Source organism: Lissotriton helveticus, chromosome 7 (genome assembly GCF_964261635.1).
Source record: "Lissotriton helveticus chromosome 7, aLisHel1.1, whole genome shotgun sequence".
NCBI lineage: Eukaryota > Metazoa > Chordata > Amphibia > Caudata > Salamandridae > Lissotriton > Lissotriton helveticus.
Genome location: NC_136068.1, coordinates 864,308,496 through 864,327,972, shown reverse-complemented (window position 1 = coordinate 864,327,972; position 19,477 = coordinate 864,308,496).

Genomic DNA, 19,477 nt, shown 5'->3' with positions numbered 1-19,477 from the left:
GCTGATCCTCCTGCAAGAAAGCTATAAGGACAATGCCACCTCCAGCAAAACCGTAACGCATTTCTCCCACGGGGTCCGGCGAAACAAAACAAAGACACACTTCTGCCCGCAGACCTCCAACGACTCCATCCACATGGACATCCCTGCTAAAGAACGAATTGAAATGCAGGTGTTCAACAATCCAACCAGACCCACCTTCTCCTACCTGCGGAAACGAACGGCTGCCACTCTGACTGTGGCCCTATCAGTCGTCAACGTCACAGGCCACATGTGCATAGAAGGACATGGGACACAGCTAGTGGGCCGCAGTGCTTGCCGGTTTACCAGAACTTTGGACACTACGGATCCACCTTCCTTTGTATCGTCCCCAAACATGTATTTCGTCTGCGGCACAAAGGCCTACACCTGGCTCCCCAAAGGCTGGGGGGGCACTTGTTTCATCTCCTTCGTCCTTCCTCCGACTTATGTGGCCCCAGCGAATCATCATAGGCAAAAACGAGCCAAGGACATTGAGCAAGCCGACTCAACAGGAGCACAGTTCCTCGATGCTATGAAGGGACTTGTTCCTCTTTGGGGCCCGATGGCAAACAGCCGGGCCATTCGACATTTGACTCAGGCAGTTGAGACAACAATGAACATCACAGCTGGTATCTTTGCCAACAACACCGCCGAACTCCAAGCGGTCCGCTTGGTGGCCCTACAGAACCGCCTTGTCCTAGATGTGGTTCTTGCGGACCGTGGTGGAGCATGCCTCATTATTGGGTCCAGCTGCTGTACATACATACCGGACAACTTGCCCTCATTATACAAAGCCATCGAACATCTTCACAGACTCTCTTCGGAAGTCCACCAGGAACAGGAAGAATGGTCGCTTGGTGGTTGGTTCTGGAACACCGTTAAGAACTGGGGCTGGAGACTGTTCACCATTATCCTAATTCCTGTAGTAGTAATATGTGGCCTATGCTTAGGAATTCAATGTCTGCCACCCCTGTGTTCATTATGTGCAAACTGTATTTGCCCTAAGGCCGTGGACTTTGGAAACGAACGCATGGGAGCATTATATGATGCCGAGGTTGGGAATTTGATGAAGATTGACATTGAGTAGGCAAGTTGGCTAGATATGTTGAAAAGGGAGGACTGTTAAAAGTTAGACTGAAAATGTCAACATTATCGGCACCATCTTGCTCTCCTTGGGCCCATTCGTGCGCGTAAGCGGCAGCCATTTTGTACACCATGGCCTCCCTGCCCCTCGCCGATAGCCAGCGTCTCTCTCTCCCTCCCCGACCTCACAGGCAACCCCCCCACGTGCTGACAACCCCCCCTCCACTCTCACATGTCTTGGGTCATAAACCCCTCTTCTGCGCGGCTCTGCCTCGGAACCCCATCCCGTTCCCAGCGCGACACTTCCCTTCATTCCTTTCATGGTCCCAGGCCCTTTGATGCAAACCCCCTTTTCCTGTGTGCCCGTTTGTCTTCCCCGTTCCCAGGCCACCACCTAAGCTCTGCGGATACTGTTTATTGCCCCCCCCCGTACAGTAGGAAGCTTCCCTCATTAAAGGACCCTCGAGTTGATCAAAGCCCCCACCCTATGAGATCCGATCAAACCCCCCACATTCCGTGAATCGGCGGAATGTCCCGCTGCGCGATAATCATCACCTGTTGTGACCGAGGTGGGGACTTCAACTGTAACTGTGTGTGGGAACGGGCCTGAAGGGGAGATTCGGAGGATATCCTTTCCGTACATCAAAGCATTACCAAGAATGTGTTGTATGTAATAAAGCAATAAACCTGTGTATAAGAGGCCAGGCCTCAGAGATGCGGGTAGAGCACCTCGTGACGATACTTGCTGTCCGAACTGATGTGTTCTCCTCCGGAGAGAATAAAAACCCTTGTTTCCTGCCTTCCAGTCTCCAGCGCCTGCCTCTTCATTGATTAATATCTTGTGGGTTTAGGAGGCGACACCGCCGGGCAATACTTAAGGATCTTTTAATCTGGTTGGTAGCCTGACCCTTTAACAATAGACGCACTGCGTAAGCGCACCCGGAAGCGCCCGGACGTATACGATTGCGCAATGTCCTGACGCGCTTACGCTACGCGCCCCCGGGCGTGCCCCGGAGCGCGTCTACGGGCGTAGCGTAAGCGCGTCGGGTCATGTGATCTGAAAATAACACTTTTCATTGGTGCAGATCAGTTTTGGTTTTCAAATGATGAAAGCCCGGATCATGTGACTTGAAAATAACACTTTTCATTGGTCCAGAACAGTTTTGTTTCCCAAATGATGAAAGCCCCCACCTTTTTTCCTCATTCTGACTTTGTCCTTTGACTGAGGAAGACCTGTTTGGAGATCTGTCTCTAATCTTTTGTACTTTAAAATGGCTACAGTAGCAGCAGCAGCTGGAGCATCTGCACCACCACCAAGAGGACCACCACAACATCACATTGGTGGCCAAGAAGAAGAAGAGGAGGAGGAGGACGAGGAGGGGAGAAGGACATTCCTCCCAGAAGACAATACTCCATATATGCCAAAGGAGCACATTGTATGGGAGTTTTTTTCCATCCCAGAGGGCAAGAAGAAAGTGAATGCGCCAAAGGTAACTTGCCGAATCTGTGGCATGGAACTTTCAAGGGGGAACCCTAATAAGAAATATTCATTTGGTAATTACACCATGATTTGGCATATGCAGCGCAAGCATCCCAACAACTATGCTGCTGCAGAGGTGAGAGAACTGGCCAGTAACCCTCCCCAATCTTCACCCCGCACCCCCAAAAGAAAGCAACCCACTCCATCGGGACCAGACACAAGGGAGACGATGCCAATCATACAACCACGGTTTGGTGAATTCAGGGTCACATGTATTTTTTGTGGTAAGTCCATCAGCTATGGTGAGCAGAGCGTAAAGCTCATCGTCCTTGCTGGTGACAACCACAATTGCCCCAAAAAAACTCATTTTTTCCTGATTTTTTTTGCTCCAGTTGAGCCGTTTACAATTCCCTGTTTTTTGTTTCTCCCCATAAAAAATACAAAAAAATATAAAACTGTTCTGAAAAACCAAAAAAAGTAAAAAATGTTCAAAAAACAATAAAAAAATATAAAACCACAAAAAGAATAAAAAAAACAGTTCTTTTTAGAACGACCTCCAATTTATAAAACAAAAGCTCTGTCATTCTTTTTTCTCCAGGGTACGCGCACCGGGGCGCGCACCCAAAAAAATAAAAATAAAAATAATGAAGGAGTGAGCATGAGGGAAGGGGACAGAGAGAGTGATGTTAAGAGAAAGAGAGCTAGAGGGAGCAACACAGATGGACTGTGTATTACATAGTAAGACAGAGAGAAGGTATAATAGAGTGTAAGTGAGAAAAAAAAATGATTAAGGGAGCGAAAGAAGGGAAGAGAGAGGAAGAAAACTAAAGCAGAGGTACTGGGAGAATGTGAGTGGGTGTTGAAAGTAAAGGGAAGGACAGTAAAGGATGGGGAATGAGGGGTAGTGACAGAACCGGAGTAAAGGAACAACGGTGATGGAGGGTTAGAATAGAGCAGTGACTGTAAGTAAAGAGGGGTTAAAGAGGGTGGATAAAAGTGAATAAAGGTAAGACATTGGGAGTGACAGAGAGAAAAGAGAGAGAGAGTAAAGGAAGGAGTGACTGAAAGGTAGTGAGTGAAGCAGCAAAGAAAGGTAAGTGAGGGAGTGTGGGTGAGTTGTAGGGAGTGAGCATGACGAAAGAGTATTGACAGAATGAGGGGACAGAGACAGCGACGATAAGAGAGACAGAGTGAGGGAACGGAAATGAGGAACTGTGAGAACAGATGGACTGAGAGAAGGAGTGACAGGAGTAAAGTAAATGATTAAGGGAAAGGGAATGAGTGAGGGAGCAAAGGAAGGGAACAGAGGGTAAGGGAAGTAAAGCAGGGGGACTGAAAGAAGTTGAATGTGGGAGGGGAGTTAGGAAAAGGGGAGTAAACATGGAGGATAAGAATAAGTGAGGGAAGCAGAGTAAAGAAACAGGAGTGAGGTAGGGTGAGAAAATAGTATTGAGGTTAAAGCAAAGGGTGATGACAAACTAAATTTTTTTAGTCACACTTACCATATCATTAATGTAACTTTAATTACATTTTTTTTACTACATTTTGTATCTGTGAAAGAGAGAAAAAAAATAAGTTATAATTAGTAAAATATGTATTTTAAAATAACAGATACAAATGAAGAGGTTAAAATCATAACAGTGTATTTAGAAATAAAGTAAGAGTGAAGGACACAGAAAGGGAAATAAAGTAAGGTAGAAGGACAAAAAGAGGGAAAAAGAAATAGAAGGAGAGCAAATTACTAAGAGTAAGGCATATAGATTCACTGACAGAGAGGAAGAGAAGAAGAGAGAAATGAACTGAAGGTAAGAAAGATACTAAAAGAATGTGAGTTAGCAAAACTAAATCAGGAAACAGGAGTAAGTAAAAAGATAATGACTGAGAGGGAAAGGAGTCTAATTAAGGATGCATTTAGAAGAATGAGGAATGGAAGATAACTGAGAGTAAGTGAAGGAGAGTCATAGAGTGAAGGCATGAAGGGAGAGAGGATAATATAGAAGGATTGAGGGAAAAGGAGTGAGGAAGTTAGTAGACAGAGAGACTAAGAGAAATACTGAGTGAAGTGGAGTACAATGAGTGAGGAAAGGAAATGACTAAGGAAGCAAAACAAGGAAAGAGAGGAGAAGAGGACTAAAACAGTGGTACTGAGAGAAAGTGATTCAGTGATGAAAGTAAAGAGAAGGACACTGAAAGATAGGAAATTAGGGGTAGTAATGGAACCAGAGTAAAAGAAATGGGATGAAGAACGATGAGAGAGGAGCAGTGAAGTTTTTGTAAGAGAAATGATAGAAGGTAGATAAACACAAGTGAACATAACACAAGGAGAGTGAGGGACTGAGGACATAGAGGTAGTGAACGGAAAATAGAGAGAAGAGGTCAAAAGAAAGGAGCAAAAAAAGATAAGCGAGGGAGAGTGGGTGAGTTATAGTGATAGAGTGCGACAATACTGCTGAGTGAGTAAAGAGAAATTAATAAAAGAGCAAAGGAGGAAAAGACGGAAAAGGGAAGTAAAGCAGGGAGACTGAAAGCTGAAAATTAGTGCAAGGGAGAGAGGGGATGCAGACAGTTGAAATGAAAATGAGGGGTTGTGAAATAAGTGCAGTAAACGAATGGGTGTGAAACAGAGTGAGAGAAAGACATTATAAGTGAGTAAAAAGAGCTGAAAGAGAATGCAAAAAGCAAAGTGAGTGTGAGACAATGGGAATACAATTTAAATTACACAATACAAACTATAGAATAACTTGTACAACATGTTACATAGTTTATTTTTGCTGTTCTCAGAATATATTGAATTTCACTTAAAACAGTGAGTTCAAACTACTCATCATATGACAGCGGGAAAAAAAACACAATCAAAAAGATTGTGTTTTAAAAAAAAAATCTAAACTTAAAAATCACAAATGTACACTAATCTTTCATTCACTTACTTTTCCTTTAGGCCAAATAGTACATCATGAAGGTCCTTTTCGTTGGAAAGTACTCTGCTGTTCTCTAAAAATTCCATTTCATCGACTTTCTAGAAGAAAAGCTCGAAGAACATCTGAAATATGTTTTAATGTTTTCATATACTCCTTTTTTTCAGTCATGACTCTTTGCTCATTCCTTCACTTTTTCTTAAGGCCAAATAGTGTCAGATGTATCAGTATATTTTCAAATTACTTAAAACAAATTCTAAAATTACCGTTTTCCCGACGTTCTGAAAGAAAGGCTCAAACAACATTTTCACAATATTTAAATATTCATAATTCCATCTCTGGCTCTCTCATGTTGAACATTTCCTATAATACTGATATCACTTAATATGCGATCCACTTACCGTACCTTTATGAGAACTATAATTTTTATATTATCTTCATCACTTTTAGTCACAATATAATTTTAAACAGCAGACTAACTTTTATTAACTGCTCCCGTCTTCATAGGGCAATTACCTTTACTTAAATTTTGGTTCTAAAAACACTAGGTATGAATTTTTTAAGTCAAAAGGCAAACGTTGTTTGAAAGTCAAATGAGTGTCATTACAGTGGGTCCAACCTTTACGACATTTTAAATAGCATGTGTAATGCCCTGATGTTGTTGAAGGACCGTCATGATAAATAATAGCTACAGTTGCAAAAGTTCTTCCTGAAATTGATAACTGAGAAGCCACAAAATTTTTAATAGAAGTTGACAATTTACTTCTATCAGGTCTACATCGTTGGAACATTAAAATGACATATTTAACATAAGTTTGTAAAAATAATGTGGACAGCATTGCAAACTTACATTGGGTACACACCATATTGTGATCAGCTGCTTTAACTAGATTATTAAAAGGCACTGATTTGCAGTCTGGTAAAGTCAAATATATAAATCTTTCAGTGTCTATTCTAGTACTACTTGATAAACTACAGTTGTCGCAGTCATGCTGCCATTGATAAGAAAGGCTAAAAAGATTTTTTATATCTACACCTTCATCTTCCAATACATCAAACATATACATTAAAAATTCCTGACAATCCTGTTGAATATTCTGTGAAAATTGATTTTGACCAGAACATATGTCTAGAAGATTTAGAATTTCCGAAACACTTTCTATTTTTGCTCTCTCACTGCTACATTTCTCAAACACAGAATTCAATAAACAGCAGAATGTTTCATCCCGATTTTCAACAATCTGTTCTTGTAAATTTTGAAGAAAAAAAACAACATTAAGCACTACATTAGCATAGCAGTTGACACCAGAACTGTTTTCAAACTGAAATCCAACAACATCTTAAACAGAATCCTTTTTCTTTCTGCTTACAATTACAGTTTCATCTACTTTTTGTTTTTTTGCTACTACCTCACTGCAATTATTCTCATTTCTTCTTTTTCGGCCTACCACACGTTTTTCAAACAGAGGATATTGAGGCAAATGTGGAGCATACTCTCTTCTTAACCTATTCTATTCTTTAACACAATCTAGATCAGCACAAATCTTTGTTTCATCACACTCAATCAAGAACAATCCTGATAAAGTTCTGACTCGTGATAATGCCACATATGCCATACCCTCTTTAAACACAGAACTTCCAATGTTCACCAAAGCACTATCTACACTTAAACCTTGAGATTTATGAATTGTCACCGCATATGCCAAACAAACAGGAAACTGTTTTCGGCGAACATATAAGTCTTTCACAAGCAAAAATCTAGCTGAACAACAACAAATTTTTTCTATTTCGTCAATGCCATCAAATTTAATTTTTAAAATTTCAATTCCATCTCTATTTTTGTAATTCACAAAATCAACAACATGACCTATTGCTCCATTTACTAGACCTCTTACAACATCTAAATTCCTTCTCAAAATGATACAATTTAAACACACATTCAGAGTCTTTTCAAAACCAGCAGTTTTAGATATACTCTTCTCTAATGAATCCAATTTTGATTTCAAATTTACAGACAAAATAATTGTTGCTCCCATATGCTCTATTTTATCTATAGCTTCCAGTTTCACAATCTCTTCATTTTCTAACTTTAACATTTTATGGTTGAAGATGGAACATTCTTGCAGAGTTGGCATCAAGCATATCCCAGATTTGTTCTCAGTAATTTTCTTAAAAATATTCTCTGGAAGAATGTTTTCATTTGGATACAAATTTGAAATTAATCGTGCATGTAATGCTTCTTTCCCATGCTCACTTACTTTTCCGATTTTTACATCTTGTAGAATATTTTTATAATCTTCATCCTTTGCCTGACACATATTTTGAAGCAGTTCTGCATATTTGAAATTTAACCATATATTAACGTTAAAATGCTTCCTAGGCACTTCCTGGTATCTTCATGCGTGACCATTTTAAACACTGGTTGTCCTTTCACTGGAGTCAACTGCAGTAGATCTCCAAAAACAATAATGTGTTTTCCTCCGAATAAGACATCATAGTCTGTTCTAAGAATTTCTTGCATTCTCAAATGCACAAAAGCAAGCATTAGATTTGAGACCATGCTTACCTCATCAATGATAAGAAGTTTCATTTTCTTTAGGACTCTCGAAACTTCAGAACAAGCATCTCCAGATAGCTTGTGGTATTGTAATTTGTTATCATGCTCAACTGGTAGCATCAGTAAACGATGTAAAGTAATCCCAATAATGTTATGTGCTGCCAGCCCAGTTGGAGCGGTAACAACACAAGACAGCGGTGATTCAGTCCTCTTCTGCAGATAAGTTGCAATTGCTTTAATCAGAAAACGTTTTCTAGTTCCCGCTTCTCCACTCACATACAGTCGGACAGGCTTAAATGATGTACATGAGCACTCTTTTTTCTCATGACTGAATCCATGTTCAACCTGTTCTGTGACTTCGTCATATATCTGTTTCTGCTCAAGGTTTAGTTGTTTCACCAAATCTTCTAAGTTAACTACATCCTCTTCAGCTTGTTCCATAGCTCTTTCCACCTCATCCATGGCAGTGGCAGCCTCATTTTAAATAATTGGTCCTCCTTGTGGATCCTGACTCAATGAAGTAGAACTCTGACTGTCTTGAGAACTGTCTCTCGCAATCTCTGCAGCAATTGTTGCTTCTTGCTCTATTTCTTCGTTCAACATTTGCAGATAATTTGGAAAAACAGGACATTCTATGGTATCCTTGGTTGCATTAAAAGAGTATTTTAGAGAACATTTCCAAGTAGTTCCTCTTCTGTACGCCATGGTTTAAAGAGTTGCAAAAGAGGCAAATAGTAAAATTCCCTTTTGTCTGGATTTTCGCAACTTAATTTTCGATGATTAATCAAATGGCCTTTTCTCTGTTTCACTAGACATCCTTCACATCCAATGACAGCATATATTCCATTATTGATATCTTCTCTGATGTTCCTCTTATAAATATATCTTTGCAGATCTTCATAGAGACAAGCGTTCTCAAGGTAAGGACTTCTATTTGGATAGTATGTATCCAACATGTTTGTCTTCAAAATATCTGTACTTTCTGGTTCTTTCTCCGCCAAATACTCTATTTCTTGTACAGATTTTAAAACTCGGTTTCGTGTTGCAGAAAGACCTAGACTCACCCAAATGATGGTTCTAGATTTGGCATATAGACTTGCTGATGACAATCGATCAGAACATTCATATGCTCCAATTTCTTGATGTGACAACATCTTCAAACTGTAACTGTATAATTTCTTGCTTAGACTCTTTTCATGTGAAATATCCTCCCACATTTCCTTCAGTTCTGTCTTTTCTTTTTTTGTGATGTAAGACGTCACATATCGAGCCACAGCAATAGAGTTGTCAGCAACGAATTGAATATCCATGTTAGCATTCCACATGGACAAAATCACTGGGTTGTAGTCGTTGATGTACTTGGATTCTTCGTTTCTTTTTTAAATTGTATGTATTTTTGGGTGATTTCCTCGTCACAGTATGTCGTAGAGAAGACATCAAATTATTTACTCTTCCTTTAGAAATCACTGGTCGTGGAAAGCTGAAACGACATTTTGTGTAGAACTTTTCCTTGTTTTTGAATTTTCGACGACAATACTTCCCACAACGATGGGATTGAAAGCGTAAAACTTGTTGCCTTAAACTGTTTTCCTCTGTAGTTTTCGGAACAGCACATGTTGAATACTCTTCAATGAAACTCATCACTGTTTCATCCGAATCTGTTCCAAATTTGGGTGCATCTTTAATCCACAACAACATATGTATGTGAGGAGCACCTCTCGCTTGATACTCCTTTCTCCAAAAGAAATCCAAAACCTCTCCAAGGGGAGGATTTTTTTTGTTGGTAATGAAAGACATCATAGCTTCAAATCTATGATTAAAATATCTGCATACATTCGCTGGATCCAAAGAACACAGTTCTCCAGGTGTTTTGAATTCTATATTTTGTATATTTGCATTTGCCTCGCGTATAAATTGAAGTAAGTCGTCCCATGCATACTCAGCACAGCTAAGAGTGAGGAACCATATAGGAGTTCCTAAGTTTCTTAGCATACATTTCAATTCCCCATGACGATGGTACCAATACTCGTTTGTACCACGCTGACATGCCATGAGATTGATTAGATGAGATTCCAAAATATTATCTTGCAGATTGACTTTCTCCATAAAGTCCCTCGCCGAAACATTTTGCAGATGTACTCCACTTTTCAGTATATGATTTACTGCATAAGAAAGCCCAGACAAGTCACTTTCATATAGTAGATGAAACAAATATGGAATACATTGACGAAACCTTGGATCTTCAGCATATAATCTCAAAGTCTGGTATTGAGATGCAGGAATTTGAAGTGCTCGATCGTCATCTCGTCCACCTCGACCTGATGGAAATAAATGTGGAAAACAACGAGCTTCCAAACTTTCTTTCCATACACTAATGGGACTTCCTTTTGCTGATTTCATTTGAAACAAGTCAATTGCATTCCCCATTACTTCTTCGGAATGCAAAGGATGAACAGTATAATGTTCATATATTTCTTCACTTGTAGACACATCAACTTTTTCAATTTGGCCAGCTGAACAATCACTGTCTTCATCTGCAGCTGTTTCCTCTGCTCCAACACATACATGTTTGTAGTACTCATTGTTTTTGACCAAATACAATGTTGCCTTTTTGACTTTCCTAACATCCACTAAATCTTGCCAGATTTTCTTACTCTTTGTCGGAACCCCATTAACTAGAATAACCAGAGGTTCCTCTTCCACTTTCTCTACACCAAGTGTATCAATATTTTTCTTGAAATCTAGAGGCAAATAAACAACTCTTCCCTTTAATCCTCTCTGTAAATCTGAAGGAGGCAATTTCCCTATCTTAGGCTCCATGCGAACAATTGCCTGAAAAGGATGGACACATTGAATCAAAATAGACTGATATGTATTTAAATCCATCAATTCAGGAGGAATGTCTACCAACTCAAGATTATTATGAACAGCTCTAGCAGGCATTCTGTTTTGATTTAATTTATTATAACAATATTTACAAATACGCTGATCAGAACTCAAATCAAAAGAATTCTCCACCCACAAATAAGTTGCAAAATCCTTCCACTCATAATTATTTATCTTTTCACTTTTTACATATAAATCAACTAATCTAGTTTGATGCTTATAATGAGCTCGTCGACAACACACACAAGTAAAATTAGGCCTTTCACTTGATTTCACCTTAAACCTGGTAATTTCCTGGTCAAACTTTTCTGTACTTGAAATCTGTACATTGTCTTCTACATTACCTTGTATTACTGTGTCAATTTCTACACTGTCCTCTTTTACACAAAAATAACAAATCTCAATTTCTTCACAAATCTTCTTCACATCTAATTCAGTTCCATGCAAAAGAGCACTGTTTAATTGTTTAAGCTTAAGTGCTGGACTTTTTGCATAATACAACATTCTCACTAATTTCCTCATTTTGTTATGATGCACTGCTAACATCCTAAAATGATGAAAAACACTCTGACATACTTTTCTAGAAAGACAAACCAGTGAATGCCCTTGCAAACCTGTGTTTTCTCTCACTCTGCAAGGATCTAAGTCTTGCAACATCTTCATTTTCTGTTTTAGACTTTTCTTACTATATGTACGTAAGAAATTACGAAGCAAATCGATTGATTACTGTCGCACACTACAAATACTACTACACTTCCAAGTGTACACTGGACCCTTAGTACGTCTCCCTAAAACGTCATCAGCTAACACCTCTTCTGCTTCTCTAGGCACAAGTTTCTCTTTTTCAATCGGACAACCATCTTTCACCTCATATGCTCGACCACTGGTGTCAACTGCATGCACCAAATCATTCTCCTGGAAGTACCTCTCCTCATTAAAAAATGGCTCACAACTTGAACTATGCATCCATTCTCCAGAAAAAACTTTACAAAAGTTAGTCCGATTAATTACTCTTTTGCATCTACTCTTTGATTTGAAAACATCAATTGTCTTGTTAAGTGTCCTAATTCTATTGATTACTAAAATAAATAATTTTTTCTTAACTTCAAAATCCTGTTCAACAATCTTCTCTACACTTTTCTTTTTCTTATAAAAAGCAGCTCTCTGTTTACCTTTCTTAATATTTTTTAACAAATTTAAAACCACCCTATTGCGAAACATTGTTTACGAATGTCCCTAAATTGATTTTGCCTTCTATTCCTATACATATTATTGTCTCCTGCTGCAGTAGTAACATTTTTTGGGCATCTCTCCTTCCTCTTCAAATTTGCTCTCTCCTTCTGTACATTCACATGTATATTATCATTTTTTTGGATCTACATATGTTCAGAAAAAAAGACTTAGTTGTCTTACCAGGAGCTTTTTTCGCGTTTTTTAAAGTATTTGTTGTAGGAGACTGCTTTAATTCCGTTGTTGTTTTTGATTTTTTCCGCTTAGCATCTTTCCGTCTCCTCTGCCTTGAGGGCATATTTCCTTACTATTGAAATCTTGATTTCAATCTGTGGTAAACAAATAAAAAAAAAACCTCCTTATAGACCACTATTACCAAACAACAATGCAATGACAATAAGTAAACGATATAAACACTATAATGCTTATACATATGACCTTATCTCTGTTTTCAAATGTTATTCTAAAAAAATATTTCGGGCACATGAATTGGTTTTACGTTATTGACAAGGATTAGATAGTATCTGCATAATTAAAAAAATATATTTGCACATTTCACAATCATATCACCTGTGTTTCCTCAGATTAGTAAGCAGATTGTACACATGTGGTAATGCCTGTCCTGGGGAGCATAGGTGGTGAGACCGGTGTCTAAGAGTGCACTGGACTGGACTTCATGAAGCCTATCCCCCACTACACTCTTAGACACAGATCTCACCTTCTTTCCACCCCTGGACAGACCTCTCTTCCACTACACTCTTCAACACAGGCATCACTTCCTATGCACTCCTGGACAATCCTCACCTCATCTGCAACCCTGAATAGACCTCAAATCATCTGCACCATTAGACAGGCCTCAGTTAATCTACACCCCTGGACACGCCTCTTCTCATATGCACCCTGTTACCATCAATTATACTCAATGTATTAAGGTCTGTCCAAGGGGCGCAGATTAGATAATGCTTGTCTACGGGTCAGAGGAGGTAAGTCCTCTCCATTGCACTCATGGACACAGGCCTCAACTCCTTTGCACCCCTGGACATGCCTCGCCTCATCTGCACAATCCACTTCCTAATTTGAGGAAACACAGGTGACATGATTGTGAAAGGTTCAAATATTTTTATGTAATCATGCACACACTATTTATTCCTTCTCAAAAATGTAAAAGCCATTGATTTGCCCCAAAATCGTTTTTTTTAATAACATTTTAGAAACAGAGCGCATGTCCTATGTACAAGCATTCCATTTCAGTACGGAAAACTCACTATTTTACAAAATACATTTCCTCTCTATTGCAAACATTCCTACCAAGCATTACCAAAACAATGACACAAACCAACAGCAAAGAAGCTCAGTCTGCTTCCTAATCTGAGGTAACACAGGTGACAGGATTGTGAAAGGTTCAAATATTTTTATGTAATCATGCACACACTATTTATTACTTCTAAAAAATGTAAAAGCCAGTGATTTGCCCCAAAATCGTTTTTTGAATAACATTTTAGAAACAGAACGCAGGTCCTATGTACAAGCATTCCATTTCAGTACTGAAAACTCACTATTTTACAAAATACATTTACTCTCTCTTGCAAACATTCCTACCAAGTATTACCAAAAAAATTACACAAACCAACTGCAAAGAAGCTCAGTCTGCTTCATAATCTGAGGTAACACAGGTGACATGATTGTGAAAGGTTCAAATATTGTTATGTAATCATGCACACACTATTTATTCCTTCTCAAAAATGTAAAAGCCATTGATTTGCCCCAAAATCATTTTTTGAATAACATTTTAGAAACAGAGCGCAGGTCCTATGTACACGCATTCCATTTCAGTACTGAAAACTCACTATTTCACAAAATACATTTCCTCTCTATTGCAAACATTCCTACCAAGCATTACCAAAAAAAATGACACAAACCAACAGCAAAGAAGCTCAGTCTGCTTCCTAATCTGAGGTAACACAGGTGACATGATTGTGAAAGGTTCAAATATTTTTATGTAATCATGCACACACTATTTATTCCTTCTCAAAAATGTAAAAGCCATTGATTTGCCCCCAAATCGTTTTTTAAATAACATTTTAGAAACAGAGCGCAGGTCCTATGTACAAGCATTCCATTTCAGTACTGAAAACTCACTATTGTACAAAATTCATTTCCTCTCTATTGCAAACATTCCTACCAAGCATTACCCAAAAAATGACACAAACCAACAGCAAATAAGCTCAGTCTGCTTCCTAATCTGAGGTAACACAGGTGACATGATTGTGAAAGGTTCAATTATTTTTATGTAATCATGCACACACTATTTATTCCTTCTCAAAAATGTAAAAGCCATTGATTTGCCCCAAAATCGTTTTTACAATAACATTTTAGAAACAGAGCACAGGTCCTATGTACAAGCATTCAATTTCACTACTGAAACCCATTGATTTGCCCAAAAAATGCTTTTTAAATAACATTTTAGAAACAGAGCGCAGGTCCTATGTACAAGCATTCAATTTCACTACTAAAACCTCACTATTTCACAAAATACAAATCCTCTATCTTGCAAATATTGATACCATGCATTTTCAAAAAGCATCACACAAACCAACAGCAAAGAAGCTCAATGTGCTTCCTAATCTGAACTCTCTATCTATATTGAATGAATAATAACTCACCTTTACAAATGCTTTGGGAGATTGAGAACAGCGTCAGATACACACACCAATATTTCTTTAGCAGAGCAAAAGGTATGTACTCCAGGCACTGCAACCATGAATGGCACAGAAAACCTCTAATTCTACACACATATCCCTCATGTTAACCAATTAAAACTCTTCCCTCTCTATTTTCAAACCAACACCCTTCCCCCCCTCAGCCCTTTCTGCCTGTTACCATAGCAACTCCCTCCTCACTCACCTCTCAGGGTTAACAGTTTATTCTACAATGTTGCAAATGAACTCAGCAAGGATGTTTGACCTCTCAATATACCAGCTTATCCAGTGCAATGTTTCTTTAAATGACTTTTTCTTAACCATTCAAATTACTTCTTTCACAGAACAGAACCATGCACCCTAACTTTCAGTTTTCAACTATCTGAATCCACCAATCATTGCTTGTGATTCAAGAGCACTGAAACTCCACAGTTTTTTTTGCAAACTCCTACTGTTCCAACTGCCATTTCATTCCTACACTTCATCTGACTGCACCAGAACCTCCTCTCACCATGTACTCTGTCTGGATTATTGGACATAGCTACATTCACTGGGCTCAAAGGTATGCAGCTATCAGAAATTTTCACAACCTTGATTTACCAAATGTGCACATCAAGTGGATTGGCCAAAGAGGATTGAGATGTCATCAATTGATACCATTAGTGAAAACCTTTTACCATCTGCCACACCCTGACCTCATAATTTTGCACTGTGGTGGGAATGACCTAGGCACTTTGAGTGGGGTAGGTCTGGAGATGCTTTTAAAGGACACCTTTGGGCAATTGATGACACTTTTTCCACAAACTACCTTGGTATATTCCAATATATGCTAAAGACAGAAATGGAAGTGGTCCAACCAATTTTGTCCACAATTTGAGAAAGCACGGAAACATGTGAATAAATCTGTTTCTGCTTACATGAGAGACGATGGAATGGGTTCAATACACAACAATAACTTGCGTTACAACATGCAAGATATCTACAGAGGAGATGGTGTGCACTTCTCAGATGAGGGGAAGACTGTGCATTGGAACCTACTTGTAGGTACCGCATTCAGCCACAGAACCCAAAAGCTCTTTTCAGGGCTACCCTACATCTGATCACTCAAAATGATTATTTTATTCTAACTTTTTTCACTAATTTTCACCGAAGTACGCTCCCCGGTACGCTCCCCGGTACACGCGCTTTTTTTGGCCTATATGGGCCTCCTAAGCCCCCCTCAGAAAACCTAGGGGGTCAGGGGGTGTCTACCGTGTCACCTTTTACCCATGCCCCGGTAAAAATTTTTAAAAGTTAATTTACATAAAAACCACTGGAGACACTTTCACCAAATATAGAATAGGCCCTACTACATACCAGTCCCTACCATTTCCCCAAATTTGGTGGAATTCCATTGAGCCATTTGAACTGTAGCACTGTCTAAATATCCTGAGGTAAATTACATGACAAAAACACATATGAAGTGTTAGAATTTACAACCAATTAAAATGTTACTTTCATTTTCTACTGTTTTTTTCCTGACATTTGATTGGTTATGTACATGAATATAAATGAAAAATGAGACGGAAACACGGCCATTTTGACTACAACTACCTGAGGTACATCTTTAAAGAATTTTCTCCATTTATCTTCATCACCTTTTAATAAGGTAAGTTGTTCATTTGTAAGGGGCACTTTAAGTTAATTTGTAAAAACGTTTTCTGATAGTTATTTACTGTCCCTCTGTTATAGTTATAGATTGAGATAGGCTTCTCTGTTATAGTTATGGATTGAGTTAGGCTTCTGTGGTATAATTATGAAATTACTTAGGCTTCTTCACATACACTTTTTTGACATTTCTACTTCCTGCCTGATACCATACACTGCCCAAAGATAACTTCACTGTTAAAAACTCAGAAGTACCTGTCTAAACTTAAACCCAACACTGCCCTAACTCTACTGATATATTTATTTTTAATGCAATTTACAGCAAGAAAATGGAAGGAAAACCAAATATTTCTTTCGAAATTGTTCTGGAGAACAATCCTGAGGAAGACTTTGACTTTATGGATCAGTCTCTGGACGAAGAGTTAGTTAATTGTGTGGAAGAAATGGAATCATGGACTGAAAATGAGGACATTCCTGACGATATAATGTTGGAAGTTCTTTTAAATTTTGAAAAATCACAGCAATACATTTTTATTTAATAATTAAAAATTGTTCTAGACATTATTCTTTTTTATATGTGATTCATGAAATAGTACCAAAATGAATATAATATAAAGTGAGACTTATAGTATACTGTGCAACTTTTTTGTGTTACATAGTAATTTTGCTCATAGTTACTTCCTTTCTCCCACTATATTATCTCCAATGTGTATTTCACATCTCTTTTTCATCTCCTGCCTCCATGTTGTTTCTGCTTTCCTGACAGACTATGGTATGGATTCCATATACCACAATAACTTCTGTAACAACATGCAAATTATCTACAGAGGAGATGGTGTACATGGAATTTAAGACTCTGTATTGGTACCTACATGCTGGTACTTAAATCACCAACACAACACAGCAACTCTATGCAAAGCTACCCTACCACTAAGCACTTTAAATTATTATTTTACTGTTTCACTGGGTTTTCCTCATGGTACGCTGATAGAGATCGCAGGTCACCCGACCAATAATTTCACCACTTATGCTTTGGGGCCCATATACTTCAATTCGTCATATACATTGATCAGATGACCTTACAATCTACTACCAATAATCATGAGTCCCTTTCGATTGTTTCTATTGTACCCGACTTACCATCCACCGTTACGGGTACCTATGACCACGATGGGTCAGGGAGCTAGCTGTAAAAGGAAAGGCAGCAAAATATATACCCAACATTAAATAACTTTGATATTTATCAAATGACCACGGACAACTGGGAAGTTTTAAGAATTTTATCTAGTAATCAGTTTCGGAAATTATAAGGTTTACAAAAAAAACAGTCAATAATCAAGATAACAAAAAGAATATAACCGTACAGGAAAGCGTAAGGGCAATCATTTAAGTTTGTAAATAGTGCGACAGTGAACACGCTAAAAATTTAACTCAAGAATAGACATCTTTAAATGGGCAAAGTTATAATAATAATAATAATAATAATATGAAACTTATAATGCGCTCGGCTTACCCAGGGGCATCCCGGCGCAACAGACCAGAAAAAAGAAAAAAAGGAGAGACTCAGCTAATCACTACCGGGGAAACAAATGGGTCTTAAGCAGCTTCCTAAATGGTAGGATCTGGGATTCTGAGCGAATCTTGAGGGGCAGAGAGTTCCAAAGAGAGGCCACCTGCACAGAAAAACGCCTGCCCCCCGACCGGGCTCTTCTTACTCTCGCTGACTGCAAAAGATGTTTTTGATCAGAGCGCAACAGACGAGGGGGTTTGTAGGGACGGGCCATATTGGCAAGAATGGGAGGACCTCTTCCATATAAGATTTTGTGAGCTGTACAAAGCGCTTTAAATTTCACCCGCTCCTTCACGGGGAGCCAGTGGAGCGCTTTAAGGGCCGGAGCAGCAGACTGCCTTCTGGGAACATCCATAAGGACTCTCGCAGCTGCATTTTGCACCTGTTGGAGAGTTTTAAAGGTAGCTTCAGGGGCACCGAGAAACAACACATTCCCATAATCGAGCCTGGATAGAATTAGGCCACGTATCAACAGCTTCCTTGCTGGACCAGGAAGCAGAGGTAACACCTTTCGGGCTGATCTCAGCAGACCAAAGCAGACCCCTGCGGTCTTCTTGGCATGAGTCCTGAAGGACAGATCGTCTTCCAACCATATTCCCAAGGATTTAATCTCCTTCTTGGGGGATGGTGGGTCACCAAGAGACCGGGGCCAACAGCTCGCAATGATGGAGGGACTGGAGTTACCCAGGAGCATCAGCTCGGTCTTACCTCCATTAAGCTTTAAAGCGGAGATGGACATCCAGCGATAAACATTGGCGAGGCAGTCATGTAATACCTCAGGGTGTGCCGCCAACTGCGTGAGGCCCACCACCAGCTGAGTATCATCAGCATAGCTGATGATCTTCACCCCTGAAGGGGCGACCACTCTTTCAAGTGGAGTCATATATGTATTAAATAAAGTAGGGCTCAGCGATGAGCCCTGCGGGACTCCACATTGAAGAGGGATTAGGGCCGATTGCTCTGACCCTTCCCAGACTTGGTAGAAACGGTCCGCAAGGAAAGAGCCCAGCCATTTCAAGGCCGTCCCCGAGACACCTGCCTCTGACAGCCGTTGGAGGAGCACCTGATGACTCACGGTGTCAAAGGCAGCACTCAAGTCCAGGAGGATCACTGCCACTGACCCCCCTGTATCTAGAGTGCTCCTTGCCTCCTCCACTACTGCCAGCAAGGCAGTGTCTGTTCCATGGCCGGGGCGGAAACCAGTCTGGGAATCTCCTAGCAGGTGGTTAGATTCAAGATGGTGAGAAAGCTGACGGTTGACCAGCTTCTCAGCAATTTTTGAAAAACCAGGAAGGAGTGAAATTGGCCTACAGTTGGTCAAATCAGATGGATCCAATCCTGGTTTTTTCAATAAGGCTTTCACCACAGCCTTTTTCCATCTCTGTGGCACTA